Here is a 19,675-nt window from a genome sequence, read left to right on the forward strand (position 1 = left end):
CATTAGTCTAGCCATTTCTGCACATTCTAGTATTTTCTTAATTACATTCTCATCTGTCGGCATCTCATCACATTTGAGCATATACAATTCTAGCTGCAGTTAGTACATGTAAAATCAAGTATATTGTCTTTTTTATCATATTTTTCTGGCAGAATGCCTAATAAAAACATTTCTGGTTTCATGTGTATATGTTGTTTTATCATTTTTTCCAACCAGTTATGTATTTTCGTCTAGTATTTTTGGGCTTTTGTACATGTCCACCATATATGGTAATATGAACCAGGTGTTTGATTACATTTCCAACATTTAGCAGATCTATCCTTATACATTTTTGCCAATCTTGGTGCAAAATGCCATCTATAGAACATTTTATATATTTTTTCTTTATATGCAGCTGACATAGTCAATTTAGCATTTCTATCCTACAGTTTCTGCTATTTGTCTAATTCTATTGCATATTCAAAGATTTTAGCCCAAACAATCATTGTCTCCTTTACCTGCTCACTTTCAAGTTTAATATCTAATAAATAACAATATATTTTTTATCAATTTTTCATCCGTTCCAGTTAATATCTGGTCCAATTCTGTTAATTCTTTATTAAAACCATACATTTTAGCATCTTTCTGATATCGAGATTGTATCAGCCTTTGTGGCCACCATGCAATGTACATCCCTTGACTACTAAGTTCCTGCTTGGTTTTTAATTCCCTTTTTTCATTCAAAATATCTTTATATCTTAGAATTTTTTCCATATTAATAACATTAGGATGTATCAATGCTTCCATTGTGAAAAGCCAGACTAATGTTTTCAAGTAATGTTGTTCTTTAATTTTTTTAATAATGTTTATTGAAAGTTTTTTTAAAAAGAGAATATATTTAAAAAAAAGAGAAACATGTTCTCACATTTTTGCAACATTTTCATAGTAGTGTCCATTTCTATTAGTGTCAATTAAAGTCATTTGTTACAAGTAAATCTATAACTTATTTCTTAAATCCTTACTTTTTGTTATGTTAACATTACAATTATAATACAATATTTATTTAATTATACTACTTTACATATATACATAGCTATATATACATTTGTCCTTATTTCCATTTTCCCTTGTTGTTTGTTTAATCAGTTTCACTAGACATCTTTACTTCCTTTTTATACGACAATTTGTACCATATATTCCAAATTGTAAAAAACTCCCCCTCTTCCTTATTTTTTAGTAACATGGTTAGTCTAACCATTTCTGCACACTGGTGGATTTTATTAGTTATTGCCAGGTCTGTGGGTATCATTGTTGATTTCCAGTTTTGGGCAAAGATTATCCTTGCCGCTGTAATGATATGTGATATCAGATGCTGGTGTTTTTTGTTCCATATCGGTTCTGTCATTCCAAGTAGAAAAGTCTCTGGGTTGAATTTAATCTTTAGTTTTGTCATCTCTTCTAACCATGTCTGTATCTTAGACCAGTATTTTTGGGCTTTAGGACATGTCCACCACATGTGAAAATATGTTTCCTGGCTAAAGTTACACTTCCAACATTTGGGTGACATATTAGGGAACATCCTAGCAAGTCTTGCTCGTGGGAGGTGCCAGCAATAAAACATCTTATAAATATTTTATTTATACGAGACTGATAACATTACTTTATAGTTAGTTCGTGAAATTCGTTCCCATTGTTCTAATTCAATATTGTGGCCACAATTTTTAGCCCATGTTATCATGCTCTCCTTAACCATTTCCTCTTCCATTCTGAATTTCAATAAACAATTGTACATTTTGGTAATCATATTTTTTTCACTTCCTTGTAAAATTTTGTCTAATTCCTGATCTGTATTATAAAATCCAAATTGTTCCTTGTCTTTTTTGTGTTTTGTTTGAATTTGAGCATACGGCCACCACCCAATTTCAATTCCCTGTGTTTTTAATTGTAACTGTGTTTTCAAGTCGCCTTCATCTGTTATTAGTTCTTTGTATTTTATTGTTTTGTTCAGATCCATAACATTGGGATATACTAGTGCCTCCATTGAAGATAGCCAGAGAGGTATTTTCACATAATGGTTTATTTTAATTCTTTTCCATATATACAGTATAACAAAGCATCCCTTATCCAGTGTCTTTGAAAGTAACTATGGGTTTTATTTTTTCCATCCCAGAGAAACGCGTTGCCAGCCAATCTGTAAATCGAAGCCTTCTATTGTCAGTATTCTTTTGTCCTCCATGTTAATCCAATCTTTGATCCAGGTACTCGCTGCGGCTTGATAGTATAACTCAAAGTCTGGGAGCACCAATCCTCCCTTACTTCTACTATCTTGCATTAATTTGAATTTTACTCTAGCTTTTTTCTTTTTCCAAATAAATTTACTAATTCTTTTGTTCAGATCTTTGAAGAATTTTTTCCCTAGTTTGACTGGTACAGTTTGAAAGAGATACAACAATTTTGGAAGTACATTTGTTTTAATGGTGGCTAGCCTTCCCATCCAAGAGAGTTGTAAATTTATCCATCTATCTAGATCTTTTTGTATCTAGTCTATCAACTTATCATAATTATCAGCCTTTATTGTAGAGCATTTTGCTGTAAGCCAAATTCCTAAATATTTTACTTTTTTCGTTGTTTGAATCCCTAATTCTTTTGTCAGTTCCTCATTTTGCTTTTTAGTACAGTTTTTGGTTATTATCTTAGTCTTTTCTCTGTTAATTTTGAGTCCTGCTACTTTACCGAATGCCTCTATCTCTTGCATTAATTTTTATTATTAATTTTTATAATTTTTTATAATTGTATTATAATTTAATTGTTGTTCTTTAATTTTAAGCCATACTGATAACAATGTATTTTGAACATAATGTCTTTGAAAATAATTATGTATCTTATGTCAGCTTTAAAATTCAGCTGCCACATTTCTTGGAAGGGGGTGGAGGAGTTGAAAAGTTCAAGGTTATTCTGTATGTCGTATTAAGAAATTCCAGTGGCAGTTAATTGGTTCTCATGATTTATGAAGTGTAGAAGTGGGAGGAGAGAAGGGAGGAGAGAAGATGGATTCTGTGTAACGCACAAAAATAATTTCACTTGGGAAATTGCCTTTGACATGCCAGGTCTGTTTCTAAATAAATCAATTGGAGAGAAATGTCTCGGAGTGATTGATATCATGGATACTTTCTGGATGCCTTACATTTATTTCCCAAGTCAAACTTTTATTTTTGAAGGGGCTTGGCTGATACCCCAGAGTTCTTTTTCCTGAGATGGAGAATTATCAACAATCAGCTGAAGTTGGAGATATGTACGGGGGAGAGTATGGGGGCCCTTCCTCTGGAACATTAATTGAATCTGTAAGCTTTTGTTTGGAGGAGATGATGGATGCTTTCAGAATGACAGTAGAGGAAAGAGTTTTGGTAACTATACTGAAGCGTTTCAACTCAAGAAGTTGTTATAACCCAGAGGTAAGCCAGCTGGTTGAAGAGAAATCTTTCTCGAGCCCCAGGCAGATTGCTATTCTGTCTTATTGGAGGGAGGAGACTATACAGATGCCAGTTGGAGGAAGCCAGAAAGACACATCAACTGACAGAGGTATGTTGCAGCCTCCAAGGCAATCCCCTCACTTTCCAGAGGGAATTTTGCCCCCTGCAGAGAGTATCCCTCCAGGGTGGGGATTTTATCCAGGCCAGGGGTGGCTTCAATGCCAATGGCAGCCAGCACCAACATAGCCCCGGTCTGAAGGGGGGTTGCCCAGACAGCAGATAGCAGCCACTTCCCCTCCACCCGACTAGGAAACCAGGCCACACCCATCTTCCTCCTGGCCACCACAAATACAGCCCCAACTGGCAGCGAGACCACAGGGACCCCTATTCCAGAGAGGCACCACCCAGCCAGGATACAGGGGGCCTACCCAGCCTACATACACCACCAGGCTGGTTCCTTTTATTCCAGTACAACCTGCAGGGGCCTGGCCTGTGCCACCTCCGCAACCACAACCCAGGCTGGACCAAATACCCTTTAAGGCCATATTCGATGGCCGCCATGAACATTTCAATTACTTCCTCACTCAAATCCGATCCCATATAGAACAATTTGGAGATCAATATGCCACAGAGTGCAATTTGGTTACGGCCATAACAAATGGGATGAATGAAGGGGATGCTTCAAACTGGGTGGCCCAACTACACAATGAACAAGCCCCCAAATTATGTGATGTAAATGGATTTATTTAATTATTAAGACTCAGATTTGAAAATCCAGACAGGGTAGCAGAGAATGAAGAGAAGTTAATGGAAATGAGGCAAGGCAAGCGACTCTTGTCAGAATTTATTTGTGACTTTAGAAGGGTCACAAGCCACCTCATGGATTGGCCTGAAAGAATGACTTTACACTATTTTAAAAACACCATTGATCCAGAAGTAAAGAAGGCCTGTGAAATTAGGGGAATCCCAGAGACCTTACAATCGTGGTATGTCGCATCCCTCACCTTAGATTGCAGCATCAACCCACACAGGAAACCCCTTACAGCAGCCCTGCCTAAGAGAATTGTGGCTAGGAGACCGCTGACCAGATCAGCCGAACCTGCTCGTACAAAACCTACCAGGGTGCTGAAATGTTACTGATGTGGCCAAGCCAGCCATAGAGCAGCAGACTGTCTGGCCCCTGCTCCTGTACCACAAGCTCCACAGTCAAAGTCTAATCCAGCTGTTAGAGGTCGGAAGAATCAAGAAAGACCTCCGGCCGGGGTGGATTTGCCAAACACAGCTGGGAAAGCCCCCTCTGCGCAGATGGGAGCAATGGACCACCAGACTGCCACCACGTCCCCAAGAACCCGACCTGCAAAGATGACCCAATGGTCATCTTTACAGTAAAGGTCAAGTTAGTTGTACCAAACATGGGGGAGGCCGGGGAATTAGAAGCTGTCATTGATACTGGGTGTTCTAGATGTCTTATCAGACTCCCCATCATTGAACAATTGGGCATAAAGACTAACCTGCTAAAATGCCCAATCAGATTTGAGCAAATGGATGGAACCTTAATTGGGGGCCCCCAGCCACTCAGATGACTGAATTGATCAGGATGGAATTAGGGCCCCATCACGAACTCATACGCTTCATCATGGCTCCCAAGATGTCAGAATCAATCATACTGGGACTTGCTTGGCTAGACAAATGGGTCCCAACAATCAAATGGGAGGATGGATTCAGAAAAATCCTCATTGGACCGGGACCATTGCCCCCTCTTCCACCCACTACAAAGCCACCAGTCAGATTGAACCCAGAGCCTAAGCCAGCATCCATGGCATCCCACCTTCTCCCAGATAACCCCCAGGTACCTGACCAATACAAGACTTGGCTGAAACATTCAGTGAAGAAGAGTGTAATGTTTTACCTCCCCATCGAGCCCCTGTTTGCGCCATAGAATTAGAGCCCAGGGCAAAATTACCAAAACCAAAGATGTATTCCATGACGCCTGCTGAAATGACTGAATTAAGGAAATACATCGACAGCAATTTGGAACAAATTTTTTTATGTTTTATTGAGCCTGCCAAATCAAGACTAGTTGCCCACGTGTTGTTCAAGGAGAAGAAAGATGGTGGGTTGAGATTGTGTGTTGACTTTAGAGGCATGAACGCCATATGCATCAAAAGCATGTACCCTCTCCCCCTTAGGAAGGACTTATTGAACCACCTGTCGAAGGGCAAGATATTCACCAAGCTAGGTCTCAGGGAAGCTTACTACCAGGTCTGCATCAAAGAAGGAGATGAGTGGAAAACTGGTTTTAACTGCCCTCTGGGTAGCTTCCAATTCAAAGTCATGCCTTTCGGACTTCAGGGGGCTCCTGCAGTGTTTATGCAGCTCATCAATGAGGTGCTACACCCACACCTTTACTGGGGGGTCCTCATGCACCTGGGTGATATCCTTATCTTCAGTGAAACCATAGAAGAACATGTTCAATTGGTCCGACAAGTTATAGAAAAACTTCTAGCAGCCAAATTATATGTGAAATTCTCAAAATGTGAATTCCACCAAGAGTCATTGGACTACTTAGGCTACTGAATATACAACCTCGGGATTGAAATGGACCCCGGAAAGGTGAAAGCGGTGCTGGACTGGCAACCCCCCAGAACTCAAAAATAACTTGGTGTGGGAGTGGTGGAGATCCAAGCCTTGGTCGACTCAGGGGCCACAGCCAATTTCATAGATGCTCATTTTGTAGAGCAGTGGTTCATTCCTCAGCAAAAGGTGTCCCCACCAGTTATGGTAGAGACGATTGATGGTCAACCCCTTTGTTCGGGACCTGTGGTTCCTGCAACCAAACCCCTTTGCATGCCTATTGGGCAGCATGTGGAGAAAACCGTGTTCTACGTTACCACAGTGCCTCATTTTCTGGTGGTGCTGGGTTTGGAGTGGTTACAGGCCCATGATCCACAGATTGTCTGGTCGTCTGAAGCTGTGCAGTTCCTTGATAGGAAGTGTGCCAACCATTGCTTGCGCTCCTGTGCAGGGAGTGTGGCTACGCCCGTGGACCTGAATCTACCTGCGGAGTTGGTGGACTTTGCTGATGTGTTTGGGGAGAAGGAGGCGGATCAGTTGCCTCCGCATCGGGTGTATGACTGTCCAATCAACTTGTTGCCCAATGCAAAATTGCCGGTGGGTCGGATATATTCCCTGTTGGAACCGGAGTTGGCCGCTTTGTGGAATTTTATTGACAAGAACCTCCAGAAAGGGTTTATCCGGCCTTCTACCTCCCCATTGGCTGCATCAGTGCTTTCTGTAAAAAAGAAATCGGGGGAGCTACGTTTGTGTTGTGATTACCGCAAGTTGAATGCAATCACAGTGAGGAATCGGTACCTACTTCCCCTCATCCCTTAACTGATTGAGCAGCTTCGTCAAGCTAAGATCTTTACGAAGTTGGACTTGTGTGGGGCCTACAATCTGGTTCGCATTTGTGCAGGGGACGAGTGGAAAACAGCTTTCCGGATGAGGTACGGGCATTTTGAGTATACCGTGATGCCTTTTGGATTAACCAATGCCCCAGCTGTGTTCATGCATTTCATGCACGATGTTTTCCATGATTTGTTGGATCAATTTGTGGTCATTTATTTAGATGACATTTTAATTTACTCAGACTCCCTGCAGGAACATTGGCAACATGTGCGGCCGGTGGTGCAACGTTTGCATGATAACCACCTGTTTGCTAAATGTGAGAAGTGTCAGTTTGCACAAACCACAATTGATTTCTTGGGACATCGTATTTCACCTGCTGGGGTGGAAATGGACCTGGAAAAAATACAATCGTTGCAGGAGTGGGAACCTCCACAGCGGGTTAAGGATGTGCAACGACTGTTGGGGTTAGCAAAATACTACCACACATTTATTCCCCGCTTTGCTGCCTTGACTGCTCCCCTTTCTAATCTGCTCAAGAAGGGGGAGAAGTTCCATTGGGGTGTTGAGCAGCAGGCAGCTTTCAAGGTGTTGAAAGTCGCCTTTGCTTCTGAGCCTATCCTCAAACACTCTGATCCAGGCCAGCCATTTGTGGTGGAAACAGATGCTTCTGATGTGGCTGTTGGTGCGATGCTCCTCCAGGCCTATGCTCCCACAGGCACCTTGTTCTCATGTGCTTATTATTCCCGGAAGTTTTCGGCTCCAGAGCGCAACTATACGATTTGGGACAAGGAGCTATTGGAGGTTAAGGTTGCTTTTGAGACATGGCGGCACCACCTGGAGGGGGCTCGTCACCAAATCGAGGATCAGATGGATCACCGCAATTATGGAACACTTACGTACAGCTCGGACATTGAACCAGCGTCAGGTGAGATGGTCCTTATTTTTTGCTCGATTTGATTTCCGGGTGACCTATGTTCTGAGTGGAGGGAATCAACGTGCCGACGCCCTATCTCGGAAGCCTGAGTATACCCGAAGGGAGGATAAAATCTTGCCCCAGATGGTGATTCCGTTGGAGCAGTTTGCGGCCACTGAGGAACCTGTGGACCTTTGAGTGAAGATTCAGGAGGCGCAGTGGCAGGACCCATTTGTGGCAGCTCGATGTCGAGAATTAGATGAGAATGGGAGACAAGAGACTCCTTGGGCATATATTGGGGACCTGTTGTGGTTCCATGATCACATTTACGTGCCTGGAGGTCCTCTTCGTGGCCTTATCCTATGTCAATGTCATGATAGTCCGGTGGCGGGACACTTTGGGGTGTTCAAAACACTGCACCTCATCTCTAGGACATTTTGGTGGCTGAGACTTAAACATGATGTGTCAGGATATGTGGTGTCCTGTGGGATCTATCGCCAAGCCAAGTATGCTCCTGGTGTGCCCCCTGGTCTCTTGCAGCCCTTGCCCACGCCAGAACGACTGTGGGGGGCAGTTTCATTGGATTTCATCATTGAGTTACCATCATCGAATGGTGCCACAACCATTTTGGTGGTGGTGGATATGTTGACTAAAATGGCCCACTTTATTCTGTGTGCGGGTCTTCCATCGGCCAAGATAACGGCTCAATTGTTTATCTCCCACGTTTTCTGGTTGCATGGGTTACCAGACATCATGGTATCAGATTGTGGGGTACAATTTACAGCACACTTCTGGCAGACCCTACTTGTGAAACTGCAGGTTGAGGCGTGTCTGTCATCTGCTCATCACCCCAAAACTGATGGAGGGACAGAGAGAGTGAATGCTATTTTAGAGCAGTAACTCCACTGTTTCAGCAATACTCAACAAGACAATTGGGTGGAAGTGCTGCCAGTGGCAGAATTCGCTTATAACAATGCTCAACATGCATCCACCAGTGTGTCCCCTTTCTTTGCTAACTATGGGTTTCATCCACGACTTTTCCCTTTAGCCCCGTCTGATTCCCCAGTTCCAGCAGTGGATACATTCTTGCAGGAGTTAAAAGCCATGCACCACATGGTCCTCGATCAACTAGAGAGAGCCAAGGAGGACTATAAACAGTTTGCAGACCGACATCATTGCGAGGTTCTGCCTTTAGTGGTAGGCGATCAGGTTTGGCTCTCTACTTGATACTTACCAACGACACGACCATCAAAAAAGCTCAATCACCATTACTTGGGACCTTTTGCAGTCGAGGCGGTGATCAATCCTGTGACTTATCATCTCTCCCTGCCACAGACCATGCATATCCATCCTGTTTTTCATCGTTCCCTGTTAGTCCCTGCCTTGGCCAACAGTCCGCATAGACTGGCTCCATCACAGCCGGCCCCAGTAGTCCCTCTGGGAGAGGAGGAGTACGAAGTGGATAGCATCCAAGATTCACGCCAGTTGCAGGGTCAATTTCAGTATCTGGTGGCATGGAAAGGTTATGGACCAGAGGACTTCACCTGGGTTGATGCCACTGATGTTCATGCTCCTCGTTTGGTCCAGGACTTTCATGCTCGGTTTCCTCAACGTCCTCATCTGCCTAGTCCCAGGGGAGGGGGCCATGCAGGGGAGATAGTGTCATGCCCCTGGTGGAGACTGACTCTGAGGAAGAGGAGGAACAGCCAACAGGGAGTGGGAGTGTGGCTCCAGAGGTGGGGGAGGAGGCTGGGGAAGGGCAGAGGCTGGCTGAGCAGTCAGAGGAGGATCCAGGCCCATCCCCTATCCATCCTAGGTCACACAGGGAGGAGAGGATCAGGGAAAAGTGAGGTCTACTCAAGAGGAGATTACCATGATCCTCCTCGTGGCTTGCAGGTGGGAGCTGTGTATATAAGTTAGCAACTGCACAGTTAGGATTGCTGAAATCAATTAGTGTTCACCTTGAAAGAGGCTTATCTTTGCTGGCGTTCTTCCCATGGACTTTTCTGTTATTTTCCTGGAGTTTATGATAACTTATCTTGGCTTGCTTCGGAACTCTCGTCAATGCGGTTTGTTTTGGTTTTCTTTTTGCCTCATTATTTACTTTTGTGACTTTAAACTGTGCCTAATAAAACAGTGAAGTTAATTTGAAGGCCTTACCGGACTTTAATGTATGTTTTGGGTTTGGGGTTATTTTGAGAGACTACGGGTCATCACACTTCCAGAGTCAGTATAAATAGCAGAGGAGACAGTGAATATCCCTGCCTACTGCCTTTTTTATATCAAAGTTCTCCGTCATGTCTCCATTTACCATCACATTGGCTGATTGTTTGTGATATATTGTTTTAATCATATTAATAAATCTCTCCCCTAAGTCCATATATTTTAATTGTAATAGCATACATTGCCAATTAACATTATCAAATGCTTTCTGTGCATCTAAAAAAATCAGTGCCATTTGTTTTCCAGGATGTGTTTCATAATACTCTAATGTATTCAAAATCATTCTCATATTGTTTTTACTCTCTGTGGCAAGAATCCATTCTGATCTGGATGTATAAACTAATTCAAAACCCTTTTTAATCTCACTGCTATTGTTGAAGCATATATTTTATAATCTGTATTCAATAGAGATATTGGCCTATAGTTCTTTATCTGCATTAAATCTGAGTCATCTTTCAGTAAAAAAGTAATATTTGCTTCCATCCATGAGTTAGGTATTTTTGCTTCTAGTAGAACTTCATTAGAGAACCCAAGAATCAGCAGCTGCAGCTCTGAATTGATTGTGTGGGTCATCTGATGGAGGCAGACCCGACAGAAGAGACAAGCTTCTCTGGCCTTCGTTGGCAACTGGGAGAGTGGCAGGCTGCTGTTGGGATTTCCTGAGGTTAATTGATAAGTGGGAGCTTGGAACTGTGAACTTCATGAGACATTGTAGGACTACACAGCTGCTAAATTTCTAATGCAGCATAGCAGGCCTTTCTAGGTATTTTTTTTCTGGCTACCTTCTGCAGTCTTTCTTCTGCGGTCCTGTGGGTGTTCTGTGGTTGGACCTGGGAGGACTGCCTGGGGGATCCTGGGGCTGGGGGGGAGTTGAATGAGAGTGTGTTGGTCCCTTTCCCCCAGGTGAGAACTGCGGGGGGAGGAGTGGCTGCCTGCTTGGTGGTAAGAGTAACTGGGCAGGGTGCTGTTTATGCATTGAGTGGATGTATTCTGAGTGTGTTGGGAGATAAGGGGGGCTGGATGTGACCCCTCTGCAGCAATAAGGAAGGGGTGGTGTGAGTTTGAGGGTCCTAGTGGGTTATCGAGCATGGCACCAGTCTAGACCTCAGGGCCAGGGAGGAGGTGTGGCTGCTGTTATCAGAGAATCTCTAGTAGCCTCCAGAGGCTCTGTTCCACAAATACCCAGCTGTGAGACCCTTTTTCTTAGGATGGGCTCAAGGAATCAGGTGGGATTGCTGCTGCTGTACCAGCCTCCCTGCTACATGGCAGATTTCCTACCTGGGCTCCAGGACTTCACCTCAGGGCTGGTGGTGGAATTCCCCAAGCTTATAGTTCTGGGGGATTTCAACCTGCCTTCTCTGGGGGTGGGGTGGAGTTAGCCCAAGATTTCATGGAAACCATAACTTCCATGGGCCTGTCCCAGATCATCCCAGAGCCCGACTAGTAATAGTAGTCACACACCCAATTTGATGTTCTTGTCGGAGCAGTGTATATATGACCTGGAATTGGTGGACCTGTCCTTGGCCCCCTTTGTCATGGTCGGATCACAGTCTGGTGGCAATGAGTTTCTCAAAAGCTGCACCCCCCCCCCTGCAGGGAGGCAGGACTTATTAGATAGGTCTGTCCCCATTGACTAATGGACCCGGATGGGTTCCAGAAAGAGCTAGGGGTTATAACTGCAGATCTACTGTGCAGTCCAGCCGAGTTCTTAGCCACTGTTTGGAATAGGAAAATGACTGAGGCTCTGGATAGGATTGCACCCTTGCGACCTCTCCTCACCCATAGACCTCTCTGTGCCCCATGGTATACAGAGGAACTGAGCAGGATGAAATGCATGAGGAGATGTTGGCAGAAGACAGGAGATTAACTTGATCGAACACTGGTAAGAGCTGCTACTAAGGCCTACCTCGTGGCGATTCATGCAGCGAAGTGTAAATACTTCTCCACACTAATTGTGTCTGCAGATAATTGCCCAGTGATCCTCTTTAAGGTGAGCCATCTCCTCCTGGGGAAGGAGGAGATTGAGATCCACCTGAAGGGGCACACTGAGGAATTTGCAGATTTTCTGGAAGACAAAATCGCTTGACTTTGTTCCCAGTTAGATGCTGGTCCTCTTGAGGAAGGTTCTTGCCCTGTTATCTGGGAATGGTTTAGCCTTGTTGCTCCTGAGGAAGTGGACAGGATCCTAGGGAGTAGGCACACAAGCACCTGTGTTTTCGAGCCACATCCCTCCTGGCTTGTGAAAGCTTCTCAGAAGGTGACAGATGGGTGGACTCTGCCAGTGATTAATGCTTCCCTACAGGAGGGGACAGCACTTTAAGGAGGCTGTGGTCCACCTTCTTCTTAAGAAGCCATCACTGGACCCCAAACGGATAATTTCCGACCTGTCTCCAATCTTCCCTTTTTGGGAAAGGTTGTTGAGAAGGTGGTTGCGCAACAACTCCAGAGATTTCTGGATGAAACAGATTATCTCAACCCCTACCAGTCAGGATTCAGGCCTGGATTTGGGACAGAAATGGCATTGGTCACACTTTTGGATGATCTCTGGCAGGAGTGGGATGGGGGTAGTGCATCTAACCTTGCTCTACTTGACCTCTCAGTGGTTTTCAATACCATTGATCATGAAATTCTCCTGGGGTGGCTTCAAGGGATGGGAATGGGAGAGGCCTTGTGCTGTCCTGGTTCACTTCCCTCCTCTGAGGCCACTCTCAGTCAGTGTTGATAGGAGGGGAGAGATCCAGCCCTCGCCCACCGCTTTATGGGGTTTCATAGGGTTCGGTACTGTCTCTGCTCATCTTGAACATTTATATGAAGCTGCTGGGTGAGATCATCCATCACCATGGACTGAGATATCACTGATATGCTGATGATACTCAGTTGTATGTCTCAGTCTATGGTGAATTAAATGTTGCTGTGTCTTCCCTCTTGCAGTGCCTGCAGGCTGTTAGGGGCTGGATGAGGAGCAACAGGTTGAAACTAAACCCTTGCAAGACTGAGTGGCTCTGGGTTTGGGGTTCGTTGGCTCAGGAAGAATTGCCACCTTTGGTCTTGGATGTGGTGATATTACCCCAAACAGACCCTGTGTGTAACTATAAGTCCAGTCAAGGCAAAATGAGGTAATTGGTCCGTCAGGGCAGGAGCAAGAAGTCCAGAAGTGAAGGCATGGCAATAATTCAACACCGTTGGGAGGACTCAATAACTCAACACCGTTGGGAGGACTCAATAACTCAACACCATTGGGAAGACTCAATAACTCAACATGGTTGGGAGGACACCAGGAACACAGATAACCAAAGTCAACACGTTTGCTCCAGCAGCTGCTGCACTCAGCATGCATCTCATTTAAACTCTCTTCCCAGCAGTGGCTAATGAAGGGAATCAGGGCCCTTTTCTCCCCCATAAGCCACACAACCCATGTTGTTCTCTTCCCATTCTGCCCTATGATGAAAAGGGGGTTGGCCTGGGTCTTCCTCTGAACCCCCCCTCCTTTGTTCTATCTCTCCTCTGCTCTGCCCAGCCGGACTTTGCCCTTCCTGTTTCCTCCACAGCCAACAGAACCACACTCCCACTCCCTGTCAGCTGTTCATCTTCCTCCTCAGATTCAGACTCCAACAGGGTCATGACACTATCCCCCCCTGCAGGACCCCCTCCCCTGAGACCATGCAGATGGGGACGTTGCACAAACTGGGCATGGAAGTCGTGGACCAGACAAGGGACAAGGACATCTGCGGCATCGACTCAGGTGAAGTCCTCCAGTCCATAACCTTTCCATGCCACCAGACACTGAAACTGGCCCCACAACTGGTGTGAATCTCGGATGCTGTCCATTTTGTACTCTGCCTACCCATGAAGGGCCACTGAAGGACGGTGGTGGACTGTCAGCCGATACTAGGACTAACAAAGACCAATGAAAGACTGGATGAATCCACATGGTCCATGGCAGGGAGAAATGAAACACCACAGGATTGATTACCGCCTCAACTAGAAATGGTCCCAAGTAGCAGTGATTGAGGTTTTTCGATGGCCGCGTTGTCAGTAAGTACCAGGTAGAGAGCCAAACCCAATTGCCTACAGCTAGCCTGGCCTGGGTCTTCCTCTGAACTCCCTCTCCCTTGTTCCACCTCACCCCTGCTCTGCCCAGCCAGACTTTGCCCTTCCCCAGTTTCCTCCACAGCCAACAGAGCCACACTCCCACTCCCTGTTCATCTTCCTCCTCAGATTCAGACTCTGACAGCACCATTGCTGTAATCAGGGGGAAAGGAAAGGCCCAAGCACACTAGAATGGCTACCGAAATAGCACCCCAGGAGCCTGCCATCTCTAAGGAATAAGGACCTCACGGAAGTGTTTAGCGAGAAGGGATCCAATGTCCTGCCCCCTATCATTCCACGGACTATGCAATTGAGATCTTCCTTGGGTGAAGTCCCCTAAGCCTAAGATGTATGTAATGACCCCCAAGAAGATGGGGGAACTAAGAGATTTTGTTGATAAAAATCTAACCAACCTGTGGCAGCCCCCATGCTGTTCACAGCAAAAAAAAGATGGGTCATTGAGGCTATGCATGGATTTCTGTGGAATCAATGGGGTCTATGTGGAAAACATGTACCTGCTCCCTCTCATGAAAGACATGTTGGGATACTTGTCCAAAGGAAAAATGTTAATTAAGCTGGATCTGAGGCATACTACCATGTGAAAATGAAAGAGGGGGATGAGTGGAAGACCACATTTAACTGCCCCTTGGGATGCTATCAATTTAGAGTGATGCCTTTCTGGCTGCAGGGAACACCAACCATGTTCATGCAACTGATAAATGCAGTGTTGCATGAGCATTTGTACAAAGGGGTCCTTGTGGATCTAGATAACATCTTAATTTACTCCGAGAGATGGAAGAGCATGTGAAACCATTGTGTCAGGTGCTTAGGAAACTCCTGGATGCTAAGCTGTATGCCAAACTGTCAAAATGCGGGTTTCATAAAACCAGTCTGGACTAATTAGGGTACCAGGTGTCATGTAAGAGAATAGAGATGGATCCAGGGAAGGTGAAAGTTATTGTGGAGTGGCAAGCCCCATGAACCAGAAAGCCAATGCAGTTTCTTATGGGTTTATTCCCTCATTTGTTCAGATCAGCTTGGAAATCAGAGTTGTTCATGACTGGGGGAGGTGGGTGAAGGCCAAGCCCAGCCAGCCACTAAACTGGACTATGGAATGCCAGGCAGCATTCAAGAAGCTCAAACGGCTTTTTGTGGCCGAGCCCGTCTTCAAACACCCAAACCCAGATGAACCATTTGTAATACAGGTGGATGCTAGTGATCTGGCAGTGGGGCCTGCTCCAGAAGAATGCAGTGGAAAAATTGCAACCCTCTGCCTACACATCTCACAAACTAAATGAGAGAGATGCTGGGCAGTGTGGGAGAAAGAGGCTTTGTAGTTTTTGTCAACGTTCTGGGTAATACATCCAAAGAAATCAGAACTCTGAGGCAGGCAGGTCCCTCAAAGAATATGTTTATTAGATACATCATATTGGCACTGCTAGTGAAAGCCAACTCTGAACTTTCCAGTGCTAATAGCATAGTTAAAAAGAGCAACTGTTTCCCTCCCCAATTGTCCCAGGTCACGTTGTCCAATTAAAGCAGTCGGCAGGTTCCTCGGTCACTCCCCTCCTCCTTCAACTGCCACCTGTTGGGATGACCTTGGTTCCCATGGGAAAGCTCCTTGTTGTGCAGATGGTCTATCTCTCCCCCCTCCCTTAGAGTATATGGCAACTATGAAGCAATTCTGAAGCAGCAAAAGATGGCTTTAGTCAGGTTTGATTCAGAGTTGACAGTCAGACCTTCCCCCTTAAATAAATAGAAGTTCCTGGACACTGTAAGCATAGGAAACATTAGTTTACCCTCAACCACCCCTCCAGTCCCCAAGAGGTTCTTTTAGCTTCTGAGGGTGCCATGGAATTTTTTTGTTAACCAATCTGCTTTCACATCCTCATTTTTTACCCAGCAAATACCCCTTTCATTATACTAGATATTGTAGTTTTTCCTTATACAATCTAGTGGCTAAAATCTTTTTTTATTTTTTTTACTTTATAATGGGTTTCTCCTTGCACTACAATTGGTTTCTTATGTTAGGGAAAGGCCCTAGAAATTTTGGCCCTAGCTTCCTGCAAGGCAGCTTTAGCTTCAAGTATTTGGTGGAAAGGTAAACTTTGTCCTTGATTCAGAATAGTGCTTGTGGGGATCTGTGCTTGTTTGCTTTGGCTTTGTGGGGTTTTGCAGCCTCGCTGAGAGACACTTCAATTTTTCCACACTTTCCTTAGTGACTCCAACCATTCAGTAAGGGTCATGGAGGAGGATTGCTCTGGGGGAAGCTTAGGTGTGGGGACAAACTCCATTCCTGTGGTTATTTGGAATGGGGTGTGCTCAGTGCTGCTATGTACAGCATTATTGTACACTACCTCTGTGAAGGGCAGCAAGTCTGCCCTATTGGTTTGTTGGTAGTTGACATAGCACTTCAAATATTGTTCTATCATTGCATTAGTTTGTTCTACCACCCCATTCGTTCTCGGATGAAAACTGAGCTAAGTCCTTGGGAGGACCCAATTAACTTAATGAATTCCCTCCAGAACTTAGCTGTAAATTGATCTCCTCGATCTGAGATGATTGTCTTCAGGATTCCATGCAGCTGTAGATGTGTTTTATGAATAACTTAGCTAACTTATGGGCTGATGGGAGACCGGGGCAGGCTATGAAATGAGCTTGCTTAGAGGTCAATCGCTGTCCAGATGACAGGGTTTACCCCATTTTATTGGAGCTCCACTATTAAAACCATGTCGATTTCTTCTGATGCACGGAATGGGTTGGCCACTTGTTGGAAGAGTCCAAGAGGCTTTTCTGGCCACTTCTTCATAGTGGCACAAACTGCACAACTTTTGACATAGCTCTCAATGTTTTTCATCATCCCTGGTCACCAAAATTGCCTCCTTGCCAAGTGTAGGGTTTTTAGGAATCCAAAGTGTCCTGCTTGCTTTGCATTGTGACTCCTTTGGAGCACTTGAAGGTGACGGGCACTAGAGACATACAGTTTAGATCCTTTTCAGGCTAGTCCCTCCCTGGAGATTAGTAGCTCTTTGTTGTCTGTGTACCAAGGATCGGACAGTTCAATTTTTAGGTTCTGGGTCAGGTCCCATTCCCCCCCGTGGTTCGTCACTTTCACATTTGTTGTCTGATCATGGCTTGGATTGCTGTCTGGGGGGAAAGGAATCATGGCATGGATTACCTCCTCGTGCTTGCTGTTGCATGTGGCATTTGTGACAGAGCGTCTGCTAAGATACTTTATTCCCCAGGATGTAATTCAGAGTGAAGTTTAAATGATTGAAGTATTGTGCCCATTGAACTTGCTTGGGTGAAAGTTTCCATAGGGTCCTAAGCATCTCCAGGTTTTTGTGATCAGTCCATACCTCAAAGTCAGGCAGAGCAGTTCCAGATGGAGTAGAAAGTTAGGAGAGTTGGCTTAATATCAACATTCCAAGTAACACATCCAAATAAATCAGAACTCTAAGGCAGACAGGTCCCTCAAAGAACATATTATTGGATACATATTGGCACTGCTAGTGAAAATCAACTCTGAAGTTTCCTGCACTAATAGCATAGTTAAAAAAAGTAACTGTTTCCCTCCTCAATTGTCCTAGGTCACATTGTCCAATTAAAGCAGTTGGCAGGTTCCTCGGTTACTCTCCTCTTCCTTCAACTGCCACCTGTTGGCATGACCTTGGTTCCCATGGGAAGGCTCATTGTTGTGTTTGCAGACAGTCTATCTCTCCCCACTCCCCCTTACAGTGTGTAGCAACTATGAAGCAGCAAAAGATGGCTTCAGTCAGGTTTGATTCAGAGTTGACAGTTTGTTAGGCCCTGCTAATATGGAGGCAGTTCCTAGAAGGCAGCAAGGTCCCCTTTAAACTGTGGACAGATCACAAAAACATGGAGTCTCTGGGACCCCTGTAAACTCTTCCCAAAGCAAATACGATGGGCCCAATATTTCAACAATTTGACTTCGCAGTAAAGTATGTTCTGGGAGGAAAGAACTTCTTAGCAGATGCACTCTCCCAGATGCCCCAATACAAGAACACCTAAGAAGAGGTAGTTAATTCTATTATACCCTCCAAGCAGCTAGTGAACCAAGTCTCTATGAGACGGCAGGTTTTGGCTGGACCCCCAGATGCGAGGGACTCCACTGAAGCTTGGTGACATCTAGAGCAACAGTTGAAAGAAGTGTTTCAAAAAAGATGCATGGTTTGAGACCCATCAGGGAGAGAAGACAATTAGAGGAGAACTGGCTTGGAAAGGAGGCAAACTGTATGTTTCTGACAGCTTGCAAATGCAAGTCTTGCAGCAAAGTCATGATGCCAAGCAACTGGCCACTTCAGTTTTCTAATGACTCTACACTTGGCCAGAAGGCAATTTTGGTGGCAGATGAAAAAGGACAGAGAGCGCTATATGGCAAGTTGGCCCACGTGCACTTCTATGCAATGGCAGCCGGACAACTACAGCAGGTGGCAGACCCAACCAGACTTTGGGAAGAAATAGCTATGAATTTTATAGTGGAACTACCAGAAGATGGGGGGAACACTGTAATTTGGACTGTCGTGGATCTATTTTCCAAGCAGGCTCACTTTGTGGTGTGTCCCAAACTCCCATCAGCCCAGAAACTGAACAAGATGTTCATGCAACACATCTATCAACTGCATGGAGTTCCCAGGAGCATCATCTTTGATTGAGAAGTGCAGTTCACAGCAAAGTTTTGGTGTGAATTTGTAAAACTGATAGGGTCTTCCCAGGGTCTTAACTCTGGGTTCCATCCAATTTACAACAGGGCTGTAGAACAAGCTAATGCAGTGGTAGAGCATTATGTTTATTGTTATGTTAACTATCAGCAATCCAACTGGGCTGAGCTCTTATCATTTGCAGAGATAGCATATTGAAAGTAACCACAGAATGAAATTCATGCATATGGCAGAATATCTAAAGGAGCCTCCCTTCTCAGTTACTCTTATGGAGTGGCTAGACTCCCTAAAGGGGGCTTGGGGAAGTGTGAGGAAAGCCCTAGCGAAAGCCAAGAGAAGGGCAGAAGCAACAAGCTGATAAAAAGAGGTCCACAAAAAGAGTTTGGGGCGGGGGGAGTGTATTTATCTACAAAGTACCTGTGCTTAAAGCAACCATGTAGAAAGTTAGGTCCCAAGGTCCTTTTCCTATTGTGAAAATCATCAATCCAGTTACAGTGGAGTTACAGCTACCCAAAATACTAGGAAAAGTACACCTGGCTGAAGTACATCAGGCATCCTGTCAACTCACATTTATGACGAGGTTCTTCTTAATGTCCAATCCTTCGCATATCTGAATTGTGGTGTAGAAAGATAATAAAGTCTCAATCCCATGATGATTGAAGTGACTGCATGGTATGGTGGTTTCAGGCAAGAGGGAGCCTCCCCCAACCCAACAAGGGTCAATTTAGTGACCAATCCGGATTACAGATGTGACCACATGACATGGACTACATTTCCCAGGATGCCTTAACTACATTTACCATGATGCATTCCCTTAAGGGGACAACTCTCAATTCCTAATTAACTATCCCAAATCCCATTAACTCTAAACTGTCGAGACAGCACACTCCCTGCCTGGAATTGTAAATTCC

The 19,675-nt window shown here is 44.7% G+C and overlaps 1 pseudogene; it reads left to right on the forward strand.

Moving 5' to 3' along the window:
* The first annotated feature begins 11,860 nt into the window (after positions 1-11,860).
* Positions 11,861-12,715, forward strand: LOC148131341 (uncharacterized; annotated as a pseudogene).
* The last annotated feature ends 6,960 nt before the right edge of the window (positions 12,716-19,675 follow it).

This window comes from Notechis scutatus, chromosome 3 (genome assembly GCF_049901735.1).
Source record: "Notechis scutatus isolate UNSWTSFEM ecotype Mainland chromosome 3, rNotScu1.2, whole genome shotgun sequence".
NCBI classification, from domain to species: Eukaryota; Metazoa; Chordata; class Lepidosauria; order Squamata; family Elapidae; genus Notechis; species Notechis scutatus.